Consider the following 23,137-nt stretch of genomic DNA (forward strand, 5'->3'; position numbering starts at 1 on the left):
AATGTGGTAATTGCACTTTCAATTGTTGAAGCGCACGGATGTTGAAGGGTTGGTGGAATTGTTGATGGATGTTGCCTGGGTGATTATGTTGATCTGTTCGCCTTTTTAATGCAGACTTTTGAAGAAGATTTCAACATCACCTCCAACATGACTGAACTGTCGTGCGTCTTTATGCGATATGACATGCTGGAATACTACAAGTGGCTGCAACTCTACAACTTGTTTGCTTTCTTCTGGCTCATCAACTTTGTGATCGGCCTTAGTCAGGTGACCCTGGCTGGGGCCTTCGCCTCGTACTACTGGGCCTTCAACAAGCCTGCAGACGTTCCTTTCTTTGCCCTCAGTAAGGGCTTCTATCGAGCAATCCGGTAGGTTGTTTTACACAGAGACTCCAACTCTCCCGTTTTCGACGGGAGATCTCCCGCCGAAAACCCATTTTTGCAAAATCTCCCGTTCTCCCGTTTGAGATTTAATTTCTCCCACTCTGGCTCTTTGTCTCCCCTTTGAAAGGATTTCTTACATATTTCTATCGTATGTTGAAAAAATAAGCCTTAGATAGCACCAGAGAGCATCTAGAACCCTGGGAATTTCGCGCTTCGCACACATCAACTTTGAGTCTCCCGTTTGCTAGGGGTTTCAGGCGGGAGAATCTCCAGATCAGAAGGTACTTTGGGTTGGAGTCTCTGTTTACACCTTTTTCATCTATGTGTGTGTTCTGTGTGTGTGTGCTTGTGCATGCTCCGGTTACATGTACTCTCATACTCATTTTGTATTTCAAATAAATTAAGTTTCCTATATCTCTCCAAACATGTCTTTTTCATGGGCCTCTCTATTCGAAAGCGCAATGATTTTTATGAATAATTTCATTTATGTTATGCACTTCCAATTTTTTTTTCTATTTACAAATGTTTCTTAATGTTCTTTGCATTGTGTTCACTTTTAGCAAATGCATTTTAAAGAATTTGTGTCATCAGGGATAATATTTGAATCAAGTTGTACTGAATTTGAATTGAATTGAGTCTGCATGCTCTTTAGTCATAGCTGCCTGGCTATTTATTGGCATTTGACTCAGCGTAACCCAAATATACAATATTGTAGCTTTAATACAGGACGAGTGACCAATTAAGACATGTCAGAGCTGCCAGCTAGTGATTTTGTCCCTTTTTTGTTTATCTCAGAAAGTAAAAAAAGGAAAAGAAAAAGAAAAAAAGACAAGAGTCATGATTTCTAAATTTGATTATGCAGTGCAACAGTATGTAATATAAAACTAATTTGTTTTTGAATAGCATAGAGTTATGGTGTTTTTCTTGGAAAAATTGCATACCAGTATATCTTACTGTAGCAGTAGATGACTCGGGTTCATATCATATTTAGCTAGTGCCTTATTTTTTTCACTTTCACTTCCTGTTCATGATGATACAGATCTTTTTCATAGAGTTACAGTGGAAAGAAAACCTCTGTGGGCTTTGTGGTTGTTTAGGTGGCCTTTTGTGAACGAAGCATGCATTATTGTAATACAGTACAGAAGCGATATCCACTGAATTCCTTTTTTGTTTCGTAGATTTCACACAGGTTCCATTGCCTTTGGGTCTCTCCTCATCGCCATCATACAGATTATACGAGTTATGCTGGAATACGCAGAGTACCAGCTCAAAGGTAAAGCATTATGTGTTTCCCAAGAGCTCTTTAATAATAATGGGGAGTTGTTCATGTAAAAGGGAGGTGCTACGTATATCGTATGTCCGCCCCCCCCCCCCCAAAAAAAAAAAAAAAAAAAAAAAAAAGGAAGAAAAAAAAAGGAAAAAAGAAAAAAGAAAAAAAAATTGCAACTTGGCTTTCTGCAACAATAATTGTAAAAATAGTGAATCAATCAAAATGCAATTTCAGATTTGTTTCAGTAGTCACAGAGGAATGGAGATCTTTGTCAAGCATGTCAAGAATTTCTTCCCTCCAAGTTTAGTCCATTGTGTTATGGATGCCAAGAGCATCCAAGTGCTAAACTTGGAAGAAACTGCATGTCCATGACATGCTGTTCAACATTCCATATTTCTCTGTGGCCACTTAACCAAATTGAATTGAGTTTTCTGCAAGATGTGTAGGCAAGAAGAACTGGTACATGCCCTGTAGTTTCATACTCTGAAATAGCATTAAGATTGCTTAATTATTTTTAAAGTTATCAATGCGAAATCCAGTGGTTTATTCAATTTTATTTTTTTTATTTTTTTAAAATTTTTTTTCTTTTTTTGTGTGTTTTTTTTTTTTTTTTTTGGGGGGGGGGGGGGGAACGTACTGTAGATGGAGTGACAACTCTTTGCAAACTATGCAAATGCATATTTGGGTTTCTAAAACATGACCCTGGGCTATCTGACAGTTCTCTATGTTTTGAAATTATGCTTTATACCGCTGTAGCTCTGAGACAAAATTTAGAGATGAAGAAAGAGTTTCACCCCATTTCATTAAATTACAAGTTGTATTGTACTATGTAACTTTTGACTAAATTCAAGAATTTGTTTAGAACAGTTTAGGTAAGAATTCGCATGTATTTCTTTTCTCCTCATAACACACAAATCAAATTGAAGTGGAAATTAGTTCCTCATAGAAACTTATCACTACTGCATTATGTGCACATTTGCTAAGTTTTGTTCTTTTTGATAAAGTTCTTCCCTGAAGGATATTCAGTTTGTTTTTCTACTTTTCGCTGTTAAAGTTTATGCACATACACATTGATGATCATATTCTTTTGAGTTTTGATTAAATATGCTGTTAACACGTTAATATTTTCACATGATTAATTTTTCGTGCTGAGCGGCACGAAAAATGTTTGCAAGTTCTTGAATTTGTGCTGCATAATTGTCAACTCATTCAAAATGTGCAGAGAAAATTATTAAAACATTTTTGCGAGTTTTGTAATTCATGCTAGCCAGAAGTAACATGAAATATGCAAAAATTGAATATGTTCTGCGAAAATGTCTACATTTGCAGTTTTTAAATTTGAGTCTTATACTCATTTTTCTCCTCATTTGTACCACCTCTATATCTCTGGTTCATGCTATTTCATCTCCCTTTCCCCAATCAGGAAAAGAGAACAAAGTGGCAAAGTTTATTCTGCGCTGCATGAAATGTTGCTTCTATTGCCTGGAGAAATTCATGAAGTTCATCAACAAGAATGCATATATTCTGGTGAGTACCAGCATCGAGTACTATCAATCTGTGCCCAGGCACTGAGCTTAATGGGATGACATACAAGAAGGGGTCGGGATAGGGGATTTAGATTTCAACTTTTTAGGAAATAATTGGAAACCACTTATGAAATATTAACCCTAACAAGGCCGGGCTTTTTTGGGTGTTCTGTGGCCGGGGAGGGGTTGATTCAAAACCCCCCCCCCCCCCCCGAGATCTCGGCCGTCGATCGCGCAATCGCCATGAAATTTGGCACGTGCATTACCTGTGGCGTAATCTACCAAGCTATACTAAAAGAAATAAATTTTCGTTATAATGATTAATTATGCTAATATATGCATAAAATCATACATTTTGCTCTAAATCAGAAATTAAAGCTCCTAGAATCCTAATTTTTGGTGAAAACATTCTTTGTAGCATTCCTAACAATGTACTTGAAAAAATAAATTGGTATCAAAATCAATTTCTTGTGTATTTTATTGTTTTATGAATTTCTTATGTATTTCCATGTTTTTTCGACCTTTTGTTTTATCATTTTTTTCCCGCAAAATTTATGACAGAACCTATTTCAAGCATAATTATGCTAAAATTAATTAGTTTCAGCCTATAAAAGTGAAAGTAATCATATCTTTATGAATAAGAAGAGAAAACTCCATTTGCATAGACTTTATACACAAAATCACGTTTTTGAGCCATTTTCGGTCTGACAGGCTTGTATAAAACGTTATGCAGCGTCGTAACGGTATGCACGATTTTCATGAAAATGGTGTCAAAAGATGCGCGAGACTTGAAAGTAAAAAGTCAGTGAACGGCGCGGTCAGAAAATTTCGCGCAGCGGAGTAGTCGTGAAAAATGTCAAGGGGGGGTTGATTCAACCCCCCCCCCAGCCTTTTTAGGGTTAAAGAGCATACAATTCTGAGAAGCAGTCAAAGGTTATTTGATGAAAATCGGTTTTGAAGTGGCTGAGATATCCAAAATCAAATTGAAACAAATTGGTCCGTACAAAAGGTGGGTCCTACCTTTCATTAGGACCTCTTAGTTTCTGGATATCTCAGCCATTTCAAAACCAATTTTCATTAAAAGAAAAAAAAGAAAACCCAACAAGAAAAAACTTTTGACTACCACTTAGAATTGTATGCTCTTTCATATTTCATAGGTGGTTTCTCATTATCTTACAAAAAAAAAAAGTTGGAAACCTGAAGTCCCAACTCGGCAAAGAAACTATATCATCCCTTTAACTTGCCAAGGTTTTTCATCAGCATTTTAATCCATTTGAACTTGACCTAGTTATAAAGTTGGCAGGCCCACTCAGATTTAGCATTGTCCCTCAGTCCAACAGGAAGGCCATATGGCCATATGGTGACATGATAGGGATTAGGGGGATTAGATGATCTCTATTATTCTCAGTTTAATAGTTTCTAGACATCTGAGCCAAAGGGGAAGGAAGCACTCTGATGGGCATTTCAGTCATTGAACAAATCAGAGCAAAGATTAAAGGCAGTATTATATATGATCATAAGAGCTTTAAGATTACGACTTACAAAACACAAGCAATTTTTAAGGCAGCATGTAGGCAATGGCCAATCAGTTGTTATCAATTTTTGATGTTGCCATGGCAACAACTTGCAAAAGCCAATTAGTTGTGCTCAGGTCAAATTCTACCACTGACAGCAATTCTATTTATTACTGATGATGGCTGCAGTAGTGAGCTGGTATTTGGTGTTTGACAATTTGGAATCATTTGTGACTGTACATCATAAAATCAACAAAAAGGTGCATGCCGGTCCTGATTTTATATGAGGGCTCCAGACAAATGAAACTGGTCAGCCTACAGCTGTAGTCGATCTTTACTTTTTAAATATTTTCTGAAAGAGCAAGTCTTCTTTTACATGAATCCAAAGTTTGGGATTATAAAACAAGTAGGAAATTGTGGGTTTTTTTTTTGCAGTTTTACAAGAACACTTTTTGTAGAATAGTGTGATTACTTGAATATTAGACCATTCTGAAGCAAATAATTTTCACACAACAATAGATATATAATGTACTCTTAAATGAATCCCACAAGGATTGGAACAATCATCCCCCAGCATTCCCACTGATTCCCACTGATCAGTTTACCAGCCATCCCCTTTAAGCTGATGATCTCTTCATTGCTGTTGCTGTAGAGTTTCATATCCTTTTTCCTTGTCCCATTGGTTGCACAGAGCATGGCATTGTGAGATTAAGCATTTGAATAGACCCTATCCTTCAAAGCCTCTTTTGTTAGGGTATACTTTCCCAAAGTATATTTTCTTTCCATTGTTTAGAAAGTCTAGAAAGGTCCATTTGTAGGTTATATATACATCATTTTAAAGCAGAAACCTTGATCTTTCAGAATCTGCCTGTAACTGAAAATCAGTGACTGGTGACTTTTTGTTGGTTTTGTGATGCAAGGTCACAATTTTTTTGATTGTTGTTTTTTTTTTCACTTTATACACTGTAGCTGTAGATAGAAAAGGTGGTGTAGATCTTGATATGAAAATGCCTCGACACTATTTTGGTGTCTGTCTCTGGAAGACAGTGATACTGTCATGTTTGTTTGTCCCCTTCTCTGTCTGTTAGATTGCTGTGTATGGCAAGAACTTCTGTTCTTCAGCCAAAGAAGCCTTCTTCCTCTTGCTGAGAAACATCGTCAGGTGAGTATTTTCTTCTCTTTTTTTTTTTTGGGGGGGGGGGGGGGGGGGGTTGATATGCTTCAGTTTCTTATTTTTGTTTGCATGTTGTGCCTATTTCTTGCTCTTTACTCACATGAGCATCTGATCATACTTTTTATGAAAAGTGTGCACATTCTCTTGACTTCTTTCTGACATAAATGTTAAGGTAATAAATTATTCTCTCTGTTTTCTAAAAGAGGTAAATCAAGTGCTCTTTTTTTTATGCTAAGCAGAATGGAAATATGCTGAATTTTCTTTATAATTTCTTTTAATCATTCTTCATATGTGACACCACAAATTGAAGTAGTCAGACAGAGTCTTCTCATTCAGTGATGGCTGATGGATTGCGAGACTTTCCTCAAACTTTCACTGATCAGTTTTCCTAGCATTGCTGTATTCCCTCCATCTACCTGAATATTAAGGTTTCATTCTCCCACTATTAGCATGTAAAATGTACTATCACTTTGCTGTAGTTTTTATACCATCACCTAGTCAGCCAATTTGTGTGCTGAAGAGAAGTAAAGGTAACCATAGTTTTATATTGTGAATGAAAAAGGAGTCAGTATTATCGGATTATCAGTTGTGTCAGCACAGACTAATCTTGTAGATAACCACTTTACTGGGCCTTTTTACCGCTTTATGAAAGAAAAGGAGATCTGTATTATCAACTAAAAAATGCATAGATGCCAAGTTCAAAAAAATTTTATAAGTGAGATTTTCATGACTCAGCATTTCGGGCGCGCGGGCATGTGCGTGAGCGAGGGAGCAAAGCGACTGAGCGAGGGGAGGGTGTGAGAAGGGGGTGTCCGCCCTCCCACGGTAGGGGGCTTTTCCAATTTTTAGCTCTTAATGGTGCAAGCTGGTGCATACTTAAGTGACTGTTTTACTTATTTTGAAAGACAAAAGGGAAATATGCCTTCAATTGCAACTCTCACTGTAATCCTTTAAGCTATGCTCCAAATGCATGAGAAAAATGGGTGTCATGCGTGAGATCGTGAGACGGACCCTAAATGCTTGAGTCTCACTCACAATGCGTGAGACTTGGTAGCTCTGAAAATGGCAAAACTGTTACTCCTATCACATGTATTTATATTTACATAATAAACAAATTAGTGGCAAAGTTTTAACTTGGTGGCATGTATGCATTCAGAAGAATTGCAACAGTATAGGGCCATTCACACTTACATTCCTACTAACTGAGTTACCTGGATATCTACTACTGTGGTATTTCGCCAAAGTGATTGCTGGCAATGAATTACTATGGTATCTATTACTACAGTAATTCCAGTCTGAATGCACGTAATAATGATGTAGAGGCAGAGACTCCAACCCCAAGCACCTTCTGATCTGGAGATTCTCCCACCCGAAACCCCTAGCAAACTGGAGACTCCAACCTGATGTGCGCGAAGTTCCTTGCGGCCGGGGTTCCAGATGCTCTCTTGTGCTATCTCAGGCTTATTTTTCAACATACGATGACACTAAGTACGAGATCATTTCGAGCGGGAGACATAGAGCCAGGGCGGGAGAAATTAAATCTCAAGCGGGAGAACAGGAGATTTTGCAAAAATGGGTTTTCGGCGGATGATTCTCTCGTCGAAAGCAGGAGAGTTGGAGTCTGTGTAAAGAATTTGATTGATAAAAATTACATCTTTATATTAAAAAAGTGTGCCTCTCTTGGAAGTCATAAATGTTTGTCCTCTGGTCTTCAGGGTTGCTGTGGTGAACAAGATCACTGACTTCCTCCTACTCATTGGTCAGCTTCTTGTCGTGGCCGCCGTCTGCGTGGCAGCATTCTTCTACTTCACCATCGAGGTCACCTGGGTCAGCGCCGTGGTCCAGTGCCGGCTGTCAACTACTACTGGGTCGTCATCATCGTGAGTGCATGTCTCTTTGCCTGACTATTGTAAAGCAGGTTTCTCTTTTTTCTTGGGGTGGGGGGGGGGGGGGGGGAGGTGTACTTGCAACATTTGCTGTTTTCAGAGGCCACAATAGGCACATTCAGACTGGCGAAACTTTGAGATCTTGAGGATCACGATCTTTAAAATCTCGAAGTTTTGCCAGTGGGGCCACAGAATTCCCGCAAAACTTCCCGCGAAACTTCCCACGCTAACTAAGGATATCTCCCCCTATGCCACCCCCCGCCAAACTTCTCGATCTTTTGCCACTGTGACCAGAAGACAAAAGATTGCAAAGACTTCGCAATCTTAAACTTCTTAATCTTTTGCTAGTCTGACTGCACCTATTGTTTGATGCTGGCATATCATATGTACTGGTATGCTTGTATCAGCATTTAGCATTTTTCGTGCGATGAGTACTGACTGGCACAGGAACTCCATAGTGTTGTACACATAAGCCAATGTCCATGACAGAGAAAGGGTTCAAGAAATTTTTAATTTAAGTTTAATTTTTTTTTGTATGATACATAGGAATACATGATAAGGGTCTAACCACTTGCCCCCCCTCCCCCTCTCCCTCCCCCTCTCCCCCCTCCCCCTCCCCCCCCCCCCCTCACTTTTTTTTTTTACCCCGGGAGTGGCACCAGAAAAATGCAATTGAAAGCCTTTTTTCTTTGCTTGAACTGGTCTTAGACCCTTTAATTTTTTTTTTTTTTTTTGCTAGTCAGCTGATTAAACACGGAAGTGGCACCAGAAATATAAACTGTCCCCCCCCCCCCCCCAGTTTTAAAAATGCAGCTGTATAAGTTTTGCAAAGTCTTCCTGAATTTGCAGGGGGCTCCTCTGCTCATTGACTATCTCTGCAGCACCTTTCAGGTATTTCCCCTTTATGACTATGAGATAAAGGGAATGCCGGATATTCCAACGCAATCTGAGTCAGCTGAGATCTCCGCTTACTCATAATTTTTAATCACTTTTCAAGTTTTTTTTTGGTAGTTTTTTGCTAAGTTTCTGTCCATGTTTTTTCAAGATGTGAGATTGACAAATAATAATCAATGAAGCTCTCACCCCTGTACATTTTTATTTTGAAAGAAGAAAACAAAGATTTCTTTTAAACTGTAATGTATTGAAAGATTATCAATATACAGTAAATTTTTTTTCCTTGTCTCCCCAGGTTATTGGTATAGGTACATACCTCATCGCTAAAGCATTCTTTGGAGTCTTTGACATGTGTGTGGACACCCTCTTCCTGTCCTTCTGTAAGTACAGCTGTATCTCAATCAGATTTCTCGTGAAATCTTCCTGAATGTCTTGACACTTTCTTTACATTCATTGCACGAAACGCTAGTTTGGATTTATTTCATGTGGGAACTATGGAAGCAAGTAAGGAAGCAATTAAAGGAGCATTTAAGAAGGCAGTGCTCGCATTTAGATTGTCCAGGTAATGAAGACCAAAAAGACTGTGTTCACATAACCGTGAAAAGTCTGCATATTTTTGTCAATGAGTGTTATGTTCACATGACCCGAGGAGCTACATGTATATAGTGATGTGTGTGTTCAAATAGGGGGTCCATACATTGATATACACACAAGAAAACACACAAAAACACATGATGATAATAATAATGATAATGATGGTGATAACAATGATGATAATAATGTAAAATATGTATACAATTTCTATAGTGCCATTTTCCATTTTGATTACATGCTCAAGGAACTTTACCCTGAAAGTAGGGCTTACCATGCACATAGTGTACATTGTGCATGTGGGAAGGAAGTCCTGTCGACTGTTTGACCAGACTTATTCTCATGAGAGATATACCAAGTATTCTCACTAAGATACTGTTGACCATCTCTAATGGTCCAGTTACATGTACTTTTGTTTGATAAATTTTGTGCAGCTTGACACTCACCATCTGCATTGAAGACTAAGTGGCAGGAACATTACAATTCTATGCTCTGTGTATTCTCACTTGTTCATTTGTCCAGGGAAGATCATTAAATGTTCAATATCATGCTTTGTGGAAACTCCAGTCTTGCAAATCATCCTCAGAAGTTTAATCTTGTTCTCATGTTGTTAAATGTGACCTTTGTGTCTTTGTGCAGTGGAGGATCTGGAAAGGCACGACGGGTCGCCCGACAGACCGTATTACATGTCCAAGAACATGATGAAGATCATCGGCAAGAAGAATAAGAAGGTGGAGGAAGAGTGGTAGGACACAGTGGTGTCTTGACCATCATCATCCTTGGTGTCTGCCATCATCATCTTTGGTGTCTGACCATCCTCCTGTTTGCATTAATTCTCACCACACCACGCATCTTCCTCTCAAACGATGAATTGCTTTTAAAAAAAACTGCAAGAACTTGAGCATGCTGCTTTGCAGTGCAAAAAGAGACAGAGAATTAGTGATAAGAGATGCAGTATGAAATAGATGGAGATCGAGACACCTTAATATAGAGAGTTTGAGAGATGAGAAATTATATGCCACACCCCAAACTATTTATGGATTAGAAGATTGGGAGAAGGAGAGGGAGAAAGAGAGATATTGGAGAAAAAGAGATAGAGGTAGATAATGAATTAAATATGTTGAGTAATTCAAGGGAGAGAGAGATAAAAGAGAAAGATATGTTGATTTTTAGAAGAAAAAAGAAAATGAGGGAAAAATTGATACTAATGCTTAATGAAACCATTACTGCCTTTGCTTTTGTAATGCGACGGGGTTATTTCATGTGACAAACTGAAGCATGAAACATGAAATATGATGTTGTAGCTTTACAGTCTCATGCCCATTCTGCATTTTCTTTGGGGTCTTTTTAAAATCATTTATTTTTTTGTGGACACACCTTTGCAGTCCTTACTCATGATCACCCACACTTTGCATCTAGACACACATAAATTGTGCTTCACAGCAGTTTGATTTTATTCTGGAAGGAACCATTTGATACGCACCATTAACCTCCTGCGTACGGATTACGATGACTCTGTGCAGACCAGGATACTTTGAGTACTGACCACAAAAACAGAGCGTTTGCAGCAGACCACTGCCTTCCCCAGCCACAGGCCCAATCTGACCTCTTCCAATTTACATACAGAATTGCATCCATCACCATGGCAACTGGATGTGGAAGCATCTTTCAAGCCGTCACCGGTGATGTTCCTAAAACTGCTCCAGTGACATTGTCCATTTTTCTCTACATTTTTAGTGCATGAATGATGGTTTGTCCGTCTTGAAAGAATCTCATGTAATCCTGCTCCATAACCAGCTCATGAATATTCCGATTGTGTGTACAATATTTGGTATGTTTGCTATATGTGCGTGCTTTTTTTGTCTTTGTCAACCCGCACTATACCTCATAATTATAATGAAGGCTATATTTTATAAATCAGAATATATTAAAGCAACAAGGAATATATTTGTATTGCAGTACTTACAGATGTGAAGATTTCCAAACAGCGTGATGTATTAAATCAGATTTTTAGAATGGTACTGCTTTTTTTTGTTGCAAATTTTAGTCATATTTATACATACTGTACGTGGCTGCTTGTAACCTTGCACAAGTGTATTGTGTTGTTGACAAGAATTACAACTTGTAAATTTCATTATAAACTGCTTCTTTGCTGTGTGAAATTGCTGTTCAAAAAAGTAGCTGCTGTTCATTTATTTCAAAGTTTTCATGGAAAGTATTGCTTTGCTCTTTTTTAATCAGAGCGCTTGTGTGTGTAAAACGTAACAAGAAGTTGCCTGAAATTACAGAATATTGACAATTCTATGTTAGTATTTTTTCTAATTTTTAGCTTTCTTAATTTGTCAGTCGAATCATCAACTTTGCCAGTGTTTAACAGGTAGAAAAACTTGTTCTATCAACATGCAAGCAGTTTTTGGACATGGAATATGTTTTGTCAAATCAACCTGGAAATTTAGAGTTTAAGAAGTTTAATAGATTGAACTTTTGAATAATCATATCTAAGTACCTAGCATAATGGAGATGAAAAAAACTTTAATATATCCCATAGGACTTTTTTGTTTTGTTTCACCTGTTTTTCATAATCGTTTGTATGCACATTTAAAAAAATATATCTAACTTGTTTCCATATTCAGAACAACACTGTAGACCCAGTGTCAGCCTGGTAGGGGAACTACTGGAAACAACACATGATGGACTTTAGTCCAGGAATTCCGAATCTATGGCAACACACCCATGACCTTCTTGACTAGTCAGAACCATGTCTTTGTATTAAAAGCAGTATTCTATGTTTGAGAAATTGTTAATTATATGTATGATTATGTTTGAAGAAAATCAAAGAGATAGGCCTACATTCTAATCCATCTCATCCCATCTAAGTTACAATGTCTCATACAGGTAAGAACTCCAGTGCTCTCCTCAATGTTAAAGGCACTGTTAACAATGTTGAGAAATCTGATCTGCATGGAATGACATGCTACTACTATTACTGCCACTACTACTACTACTACTGCTATCAGTTTGTAAAGCAGTAGAACCTGGAGAAATTTCTCAATTTTGTTGTGTACAGGAGTGTGTTTTCTTGCATTTTAATATCATCACGCAACAGCTTAGTCAGCCAAGATTGACAGTAAGTTCAGAAATTTATCCTCCATGATATCAAAATGTGTTTTGAAAGCATTAGATTTTATACAGACAGGTGTGTGAGAGGATGTTATTGTCAAAATACAGATTGTGTCTTGGGATATTATCAGTATATCCATAATCTGGTCCATAGTTTTTGTGTGAGTTTTTTTTTTTTGTACTTTAAAGGTTGTGAAACTGGTGGGAATATATAATGTACATATAGTATTATATAATGTACATATAGTATTACATAATCAGTATTTTTAGTGGGTTGCCTTCATATTTGAGAAAACTTGTAATTATTCACAGGCATGCTATATTTGTAAACACATTTCACAAACACACTTTTACACATTTGTATTAGTATTTTACACTTACAGAAATGTAGTTGTGACACGAAATATCAAACATTTTGTGCAATCCTTTTTGATGGATGATTGATAATGCTTACTCAGTAGATCTAGGTTTTTGCGTGATTTTTCTATCATTGAAATGGCATAATGTAGTGTGGTTTCTTGGCGTAGGCACAGAGTATAAAACTTTGTTTATGAAATATTTTTTTCACAGCTTTTTCTCTTTTAGATAGACATATATCATTTTTTTCATTTGTAGTGTAGGTGTCCTACATAGAAACACTGAGTAACCTAATATGAATGTTATTTTGCACATTTTGTACAAATGTGACGATTGTTGCATGTGGAAAGGAAAGAGAGGGATTTAATCGTTAGGAAAGTCTTGTGTTGATCTGGAATCATAACTATTATCTCCAACATTCTCTTGAAGAAAGTAGTGATTTCACTGAAAACATCTCAGTGTTGTATACAGCATTTGAGTTTACAGCTCTCCCCCTTTGCCAGGAAACTTCTTCATACAATCTTTGGATCTCCTCACAAATTTCATAATTGCTTTATCACGCTGTTTCTGGAAGAGTTTAGACATTATAGGCTCTTCATGCCCCTCTAGAATATAAGGATCTCCCTTTCAAGCAAAAGCATGTTGATGTATATTGATGTTTATTTTTTCCCATAAAAGCTACTATAAAAGCTTAGAACAAAAAACAACAACAGACAAAAATCTGGTTGCTCCTAATATTCTTCCTCTAATGGCATATGATAATGATCATTCATGGAAACATCATTTAGAATTAGATTTCGTGCACATTTTGGCAGGACAAGAAACAGTTCATTGCTTTCACATGATACTAAGTCATACAAACATACAAAGCAGTGGAAGATTTTTAAATTCAGATGTATTCATATCAGCTGAAATAAAACTGCATTTGTAGTGAACACTGTGTATCTTACATTGACAGTTCATCACCACAGAGGGCAGTGTTTTGATTTGTAATTTTTTTTTAGTACTGAATTCCCATGCAGCACTGTTTATCAACACAGATCCACATCTGCATACACACATCCACATAGACAGCTGACATTTTGTCTCTCGGCCAATCAGTGAGTAAGTCACAAGTTTTGACATAGCATGCTGAAACATTCCCTAAAGTGTATGACATCATTGTTTATTTTTAGGTCTCAATTGCTGCTGTTTCCACTGAGCAAGAAAATTATTCTGCCCTACTTTGGCAAAAGGAAGCAAGTGACAAAAGTGACAATTCGCGTAAAAGAGCAAAATGTGTCTGTCATTTACACTGACGTCAATGGACTATCATGTTGTCTTATCTAATTTATCTCTTAGTAGGATGAGTATTTCTGCATGAACTTTGGCCTGGAAGAAGAGCTCATTATGTGAATTATGAAAACATCAATAACTCAAATTCGGATGGTATGTCACTTGCTTCCTTTTGCCAAAGTAGGGCAGTATTGTTGAATAACTGGAACATAATCTAAAGTAAAGTAGCCTCAATTTAAAGAATAAAGTAGATTAAAATAATAGGATGAAATGGTTTAAAGAGAATGCAGTATGAAATAAGGAGACAGAAATATAATTGTATTTGAAGTGCCTGTTGAGGGTAATAAGGCTGACTTGAAGCATTCTTGTTCCTCTGTGCATAAATTGAATGAGATGACTCAAGTGACCACATATTAAATTTCAACAAATTTGATGTATAAAGGATACATTATTTTTTATCCCCAAAAAACAAAAGAACAGAAAAAAAAAAATGTGAAAGCTTTATCCAGATCTATATTATGTATAACAGTGGCGGATCCAGAGGGGGGTACAACCGGCGCACGCCCCCCTCCTTTATTTTACGTTAAAAACAAAAGAAATAAAAAGAAAAAAATGAATTGAAACCCGGAAGTGGCACCAGAAATATTAGTTGCACACCCCCCCCCCCCCCCCCCTTTTACAAAATTCCTGGATCCGTCCCTGATAATACCGTATACATGTACGTATATATCATGTGTGTGTATGTATGTGTGTCTTTGTGATTGTGAGTACTTCAATGAATTTACACTGATATATCAAAATTTTGATCAAAATGTGTGTCTTTCATGGTGATGGAGATGTAATCGTGCTGAATCATAGAGATGTTTATGAAACAATAGAGGCTGTCTTTTTCCCCCTGCTGAGAAACAACTGTAATATGACTGATGTAGACTAGGTACTTGAAAATATGGATTCAAATTGATTCAGGCTGAAAGTTCTCCAAGCACATTGTACTATTGTGTGTGAAATAAGATTGAAATGTTGATCAGTTTTATGCAGTGTTGTTTGGAAAGCAGAAGGGAGCAACTCCACAAGCTAAGGTCCTTCTGCTTCACAACATTTGATATCCTGTCTTGATATTGTGTGTAATAGATTGTTTTTCTCTGTATTCTACTTTGTGGCATAACATACGGCTTATTGATTTTGAGAAATCCAGCGATGATGACATCTTCATAGATATGTATGTTTGTCATTTAGATTGGTGATAAATGTGAACGTGCCTTCTGGGCAGTGCCTTGCTCAACCATGGCTACACAAGTCCAAACACAGATACTTACTCTATATTGTCACATATGTAATATAGCTTGGTGATTAATGTGAACGTGTCTTTCTGGCAGTGCCTTTGTACATTGTATAACCCTTGTCCACTCACATCCAAAAACAAATTCCTAATCTAGTTTTTCTAATATCTAGCAATTCTATTCATAATGTAATCCCTCCATGTGCTTTGTGCATCAGCTGAATGGAACCATATTTTTTGCAGTTACAGTTCTTTATTCTGAAGGTTTGTTATTCTAAAGGTTCATTAATCTGAAAAAAAAGGTTAGTTATTCCAAAGTTTTGTTGATCCTATAATCTATTAAGGTTCATAATTTGGAAGGTTTATGTGTACATATCTTTTCATTTTCAGATCAACGAATCTTTTTTTTTTCATTGTCAGATTAATGAACATTGCTCATGAATTGCAAGGAGCACATTTTGAATCTCCTATGATATCACAATGCATGTTTTACAGGTATATCAATATTGACAGTGTATTCTCTTTCATCTGTCCAAAAACTATATATATTTATTAAGTAGTTGTGTATATGCTACGACAGCATTGTTGGTCTATCAAAGTGATGGTCAGATAAATGCTGAGAATGAAATGAATGTGCAGCTTGGATGCTTGACTCTCTCCTGTTTCTCTACCAACAAGACTTCCGGGATAATCCTTGTCAGCTGTCAATAATCTTTACTATATGAATACATGTAGATGTATTCTTTAGGAAGATGATATGCGATGACGTCAGTGTATTCATGAGGTAGTGGAGACGGTTGTCATGACAACCAAAGTTCCGCTGCCTGTCGATGCAGTCCAGTCTGCTCTCTGTCAATCCTGATCATGTCAAATTTCTGTGACTTCAAACTACCAGGTGTATGTTTCCAGAACCAATTAGGGAAACAGTGTGCTGATATTACATCACGCATACAACTAGAACATTGCCTAGGTTTATCCTCCAGTCCCATTAGATTCCACTCATGCAAAGTTGGCTTTATTGTTATTACTATCATAATTATTATCATTATTATTATTTTGGCTGATTTGACTTCCTTGTCTGGCCACCACCTTTCTGCACCTTTTCTTTCTTGAAACTGGGTTGTCGAATCTGCACACAACATTGGCAAAGGAAATATGACAAGTTGACAAGGAAGGGCAAAGATGATTGAGTCTTTTGAAGTGGTCAAATGAATAGGATGATCAATCACTTTTTTAAAGGACAAGTCCACCTTCATAGACATGTGGATTGAGTGAATGCAGCAATATTAATAGAACACATCAGTGAGGGTTTGAGGAAAATTGGGCAACCTGTTCAAAAGTTTTAAATTCTTGAAGTTTCTGCTCATTCACTGCTGGATAAGAAGACTACTACAGCCTGTGATGTCATGTGTTCAATGATATAAAGAAAACAAAGAAAATTCAACAAATTTTCACTTTTCTTGCAAAATAAAAGAATGCTTGACTTGCCTCTTTAAGAAGGCAGGGGGAATAATCTACCCTTAGCATATGTCAGCGACAAGTCGAAGAAATATGCACTTTTTTCAAAAAATAAAACTGTGGAATTCTCCTTGTACGCATGTGACATCATACACTGTGGTGGTCTTCTCATCCAGCAGTGACTGCGCAGACACTTTAAAAATTCATAACTTGTGAATAGATTGTGCGATTTTTCCAAAACTTTCACTCATGTGTTCTGATAATATTGCCGCATTTACTCATTCCACATGTATATGAAGGTGGACTTGACCTTTAATGATGCACATGGGACAGAAATCAGCTTTTGAGGAGTTTGTAATTACAATGGGTTCTGAATCTTTAAATGTCACTGTTAATCTCAATCTCGACTGATGGAATTGGTATATGACTTGGACAGGACTTATAAAATTCTTCTCGCCTTTTGTGGAAAAAACTGCATTCATTTTTTTTTTTTAAAGTCAGAAATGTAAGTTCACAATAAGATACAGAAGCATTCCATGTTTGTCATTCCATATGATGTTGAGAAAGTTATTGAAAGTATGTATGATTGCCTTAATGCACTCTTACAGTAAATTTCTAGTACTGATTTTGATATGATGTAGATTTAGAAACATGTATTTCATTTTTTCTGGTACACAAACTCAAATCTCGTAGAGCACATAAAGTTATGAAAATCCTTTTATAGACTTGTCCAGTAAATGTTGACATGAATGTTAGAAGATAATGATGGTATATTTTTACACTGGTTATTGTGATACACTTTTATATTTCTTGTTAATTATATATAAATGTCAGTAAAGATTTGATTTTATATAATGATTAAAGTCAATGATATATGAAAGGCATTTGTCTTGTTGCAGCTTTTTTTTTTTTGTCCTCACTTTAGGTATATCCTTCGGGGAATTACAAAGATTTCTTTTTCTTGGGGTCAAGAATGAGAGTTGTCTTGTATTAGCTAGAGGCACCAGTTCGCAGCAAATAAAAAAAAAATTAATAATTGATCATGCTCCTGTAATTTTCTTGTGACATTGGGTATACTAACAAAATACTACAGGAATATTAAATGGTACATGGTGAATTTTCTTTTGGTAAGAGACAGTATACAGTGGAACGAAGATTGCTTAATAGTGAAACTCATTGGAAAGCCAGATTAATGTATTTTGCATGCATGTGTGTGTGTGTGTGTGTGTGTGTGTGTGTGTGTGTTTTGCATCCTCCTTCCATTTCCCTTATTTCTTCACAATATAATCCAGAACTTTTTTTTTTTTTCAAACTCCTTCTTACCACTTACACTCCAACTTCATTCCGCTTCCTTAAAAGAATACCAAAGTGTGGTATCCATTCATCGCAATGAAAACTGGTTCTTGGAGAAAAAAACAAAACAAAACAAAACTCACGTGGCCCGAATATACGTATGTGAACACTGTTGTTGATATCAAAACCATGCTCACATTTCCAACTCAAGCTATAACAAAAGACTGTGTGACATCACTTCGGTACGCTTGTCCAGCGCCTTTCTTGAAACATTACTTATCAGCCCCTTTACACACTGTTCATCCCGAAAATTTATTCAAGATCATACCATGGATATTCCCACGCTCTATATACAGAACAACATTTCTATAGTGTTCCTTGTGCAGTAGAACTGTCGACCGGCACTATCCAATGGATCAGACGATGCACTCATCCGCTATTATCATCTAAATCGGTAGACAGCCGTTAGTCATACAAAATTAATAAGTGCCTTTTATTGAAATCATTGACCAAGCAACACGAGCAGCACTGAGCCTAATATTCAATTTAGCAGGAAAAGTTTCACGACTGTAACACGAAAGTGCATGCGTCAGAGATGATTAGATTGGTATCCCATCGCTCTTAGTAAGTTTAAAGGGATGGCATAGTTTCGTTTGAGATGGGGATTCAGATTTGAACTTTTTTTTTTGCGAGATTATTTAAAACCACTTAGTTGAAATATTAGAGAGCATACAATACTTCTGAGAGGAATTCAAAGTTTATTTGATAAAAATCATCTTTGAACATCCATAATGGCTGAGATATCCAGAACAAAGTGGTCTTTTTAATAAACGGTGGGACCCAACTTTTACTCATCTTCTTCTTCATCATCATCATCATCATCATCATCATCATCATCATCATCATCATTTAACCGTGCAATCGAGCTCATTCTTAGTGACTTTCAGTTTGTAACAATATTCAACTTACAATAACTCTGCAAGTGAGAACACTCTAATAATGACATTATGATGAGCAATGATATTTCATTATTCATGTACGCAAATACACTGCTGTAACTGATGCTGTTGCTTCATTCTGTACTTTTTGTTGTTGTGTTGTTTTACATCTCTGCAGACGAAAAGTTGCTTTCCCGCTTCTCGTCAGACCTTTTCATGCTATATTGTCGTCACGTTGAGATAATTTATGACACTGACGTCAGACATTAACAGACATTCATAAAGATTGATCTCTAATAAAACGTTTGTCACGTCCCTCATATCCTGCTGCCCCTTTATCTCTTCTGGATATTATTACGTGGTGAAACCAATTTAAAAAACAAACACTTTAGTACCAAAGGATAATTTAGATATATTTCTATTTCTTGTGCAATCATAGACCGTTCATATTTCAGCAAATTAGATTGATATTTCGATAGACTTCATTACGCTTGAGAGAATTGTTATAATAGCCTCTGCAAGTCATTGCAGTACTCTTCCCATCAGCTTGCCGATACATTATTGCAGTCATGTTTATATGCTGATTGGCCACAGTCGCTTCTCTCCAAGACCGTAGGCCTATGATTCATTGATTCATGGACGGACACGGGTTATATTTGCTCCTCTATGTCTTTGTATGTCTTTCATTCATTAACATATAACCCTATATACATAGGCCTACATCCGTCTGTCCATCCACAATGATTATGTGTGTACGTATACATATTTATTTGTGAAATATGTGTGTATACATTATAGTATGTGTGTATGCATGTGTGCGTGTATGTTGAATGTGTGTGTATGTATGTATGTATGTATGTATGCATGTATATGTATGTATGTATGCATGTATGTATATGTATATATATATATATATATATATATATATATATATATATATATATATATGTACTTACTTTTTACCTGAATTTTTAACTTTTTCCGATGTCTGGTATTTTTACCTTGCTTCTAGCCTGCATGACTGTCAAGTTTGCGGATAGAACAGACACGATAATTCGACATCTACTCCGCGTGGAAGTCCCAGTTTTAAATCATTTTGCTTGCCATTATTTCCCACTGATGCGTTTCACATCACAATGTACAGTTTATACCTCTGTGTCAGTCCATCCCTATCAATGCAATAAAAAATGTCCTTTATGACAGGGTTGGACTCCTCACTATTCCTTTCCTTTTGTCGTAGCAACATCCTCCAACTCGCCTCCTCCCCCTCCCCATTCTCTTTCACCATTCGCCGTTTCCTTCCTATTCTTCTACTTCCCCCTTCATGCTCTCCCATGCACTGCCCCTTCCCCTCCCCGTCCCCACCCCTCCCCGTCCCCGCCCCTCCCATCCCTCCTATCCCTCCCGTTCTCCCGTTGTTATGACAGCAGTTCCCCTCCCTGTTGCGTCCCCTTCACTCTCATCCCCTCTCCCTCTCTCCCACTATACCGCTCTCCTTCCATGTTTCTACCCCCCCCCCTCCTGTCCTCTCCTCTCGCCCAGCTCTCCTGATACCATTCTTCGATATTTTATACGTCGTTTACAGATCAAATATCGCCCGCAGATGTTCACTAATTTGTCGAGATCAGTTTGTTTCCCGCATTGATTTATAGCACTCACAGCTGGATCAGCAATTAGCAGGTATAACGTTATCACACGTATACATGGCGTTGTATCGCTGGGGTTGCACTCTCAGAATAGATAAGGATGTAGGCCTATGTATGTATGTATCATCAGTTAATGCCAAAGCGAACATTCTTTAAGATGGTATGATAAATCAAACTGATGAGGTCGCAGAGGTCGCAACAACGCCAGTTTTTTAGGAGAAGTCATTGTTATTGCCAAGTCACCCGCTCTCCCCCTCGGCGATTTATTTCTCTCTAGGGACTTAAAGGTAAACTATACCTAGTTTTCGTTCATAATATAATTCAAGTTTTTAATGTGAGCAATAATGGCCACTACTTCAAGCGATGCCGAAATGCGACAGCACTTGCTGCCCAAGGATACGGAGGAAGAGAAAAGCCCCTACGGTAAGACTAACATGCTTTAATTTTGTTTTGTTTATAGAAATGGCAACTGATTAAATAGATAGTTGTTCTTTTGTGAATTGGAAACTTATTACTCCACAGTTGTTGTTGGTTTTTTTAATGTTCAGTCGTTCTTCTCAATCTAGACGTACACTAAGGATACCGTACCGTGGAAGTATCCAGGTGGCTAATTAGTATGTACAATGATATGTCTTTGCAATGGAATTCAGGTGTGATTCTTTCTTCACATTGTTTTGTGATACTCAGTAATTGGCAGTCCCTCATATCTTCTTCGTGACTTTAAGGTATTGTTTACCATTTGGAACAGTCATTTGAAAACATAATGTTTGAGTTATCACATTTAATGCTGCATATGTGTAGGTCAGTAAGTTGTATTACAAATCATCCTACCATATACAAATTTCGCAATAAAGCCTAAAATATAAGGAGATATCACTATTTTTCTGAATACACCATAACTGTATAGACGGTTTAGTCTAGAAACAAGTTCATTATAGCTATTGTTCACATTCTGCATATCTAACAATACTTAACATTGTTTATACTTATTAACATTTTTACATTGGTTGTTTCTATTCTTAACTCACAGTTTAAGACTATTTTGAAGCACTAACTCTGGCTTTTTTGTTTCAACTGCAAATGGTAAGAGGAATTCGACCGGACCAGTTAAGATTTACAATTGTATTCTGAAAAGAAAGAGTGACATTTCACAAAGACATCAGTGAAAATTTGACCAAAAACGAATGAAAATTAAAGGAAGATATGAAATGAGGAAGTTTCGCTATTATTCACAAAACACTTCTTGAGCAGTCGAGACGAATGTTGATATTATTGAGTGGATGGTGTCATCAGCTCACAACCTGCCATATAGTTTATATACCCAAATCTTGAAATTTACAGTTTTCAGTTCAGTTGCTTGATATGCGCCAGTCTTAAATCACTGCGATCATTATTTTGAGGTTACTCAGGCAGGACTAACATGTTTTACACTTTCCTAAAAGCAAAATGGAAATTTCAACACACTTTTTTTTTAAAGCAAGCAATCAAGAATATAGATTAGCTCACTCATTTGCCTATTCGTATATGAACGTATACTGTTCACACAGTTCGAGGCAATTTCTACTGTTTTGCAAAAATTAACATGCCGTCTGTAAAATTTATTTCATCACTTTTGATCCGATTTTGATCAAATTTATACTGTTGTCCTTGTAAATTTTTAAATCTTTGTTTTTGGACTAACTTTGAACTGGTCTAGCATTCCTTTTAAAACATCGCCACTCCACCATTAAACAAGAACATAATATACCCTGTCATTTTTGCCATACATGACCCAAACTCACAGACACACAAAGTGAATAATGATAATAATAATAACACCGTACAATCTGGCCAGTATTATGGGTATGGGTGTGCTTCTGTTACACTTTTGATTTTGATTTGATTTAATTTGATTTTGATTTTGATTTATTCACAGAATGCATGTACATTTTGCAGAATGGCATGATTAATGTAGTTGAATGATTTCTTACTCTTTGTTTTACTGATAATTATGATGAGTCAAATTTGATATAATAAACATCTACATTATGTGATACGGAGTGACACATGAGGACTCATGTATGCCCCCCGGGTAATTGTAAAAAATTTTACTTTTGTGAGCCCTGACCCATGTGTCTTTCCCTTACATTTCATAATATACATGTACACCCCTGTATTTATGTTATTCTGCAATTGTGTAATGTGGGCAAATAAATTGATAAACAAATCAATGATTATGATGATGATAATGATAATTTAATGATAATAATAATGATGATGATGATAATAATGATAATGACAATAATAATAATAATAATAACAATATGCACATATATAAATAGTTTGTACATGGAAAATGTAAAACGCATTGTGTAAATACACACACTTTCACGCAGTACAGACACTCCCCATCCACACAAACACAGTTTCCTCTGAATACCCATGGTTCTCTCGCTCCCTCTTCCCAGCAACGTCTATATATTGTGCCCCTCCCTCATCTCCCATGCACCCCTCCCCTCCTCTCTTCACCCCTCCCGTTTCATCCTCTCTCGTC

At 36.8% G+C, this 23,137-nt stretch overlaps 1 pseudogene; it reads left to right on the plus strand.

Annotated features, from left to right (window-relative positions):
• The window catches only part of LOC139728759 (choline transporter-like protein 2), a 90,899-nt pseudogene extending 73,339 nt beyond the window's left edge, over positions 1–17,560 (plus strand).
• The last annotated feature ends 5,577 nt before the right edge of the window (positions 17,561–23,137 follow it).

Source organism: Diadema antillarum, unplaced genomic scaffold (genome assembly GCF_040938485.1).
Source record: "Diadema antillarum isolate AM-2024a unplaced genomic scaffold, OU_Dant_1.0 seq00000197_RagTag, whole genome shotgun sequence".
In the NCBI taxonomy this organism is placed as follows: domain Eukaryota; kingdom Metazoa; phylum Echinodermata; class Echinoidea; order Diadematoida; family Diadematidae; genus Diadema; species Diadema antillarum.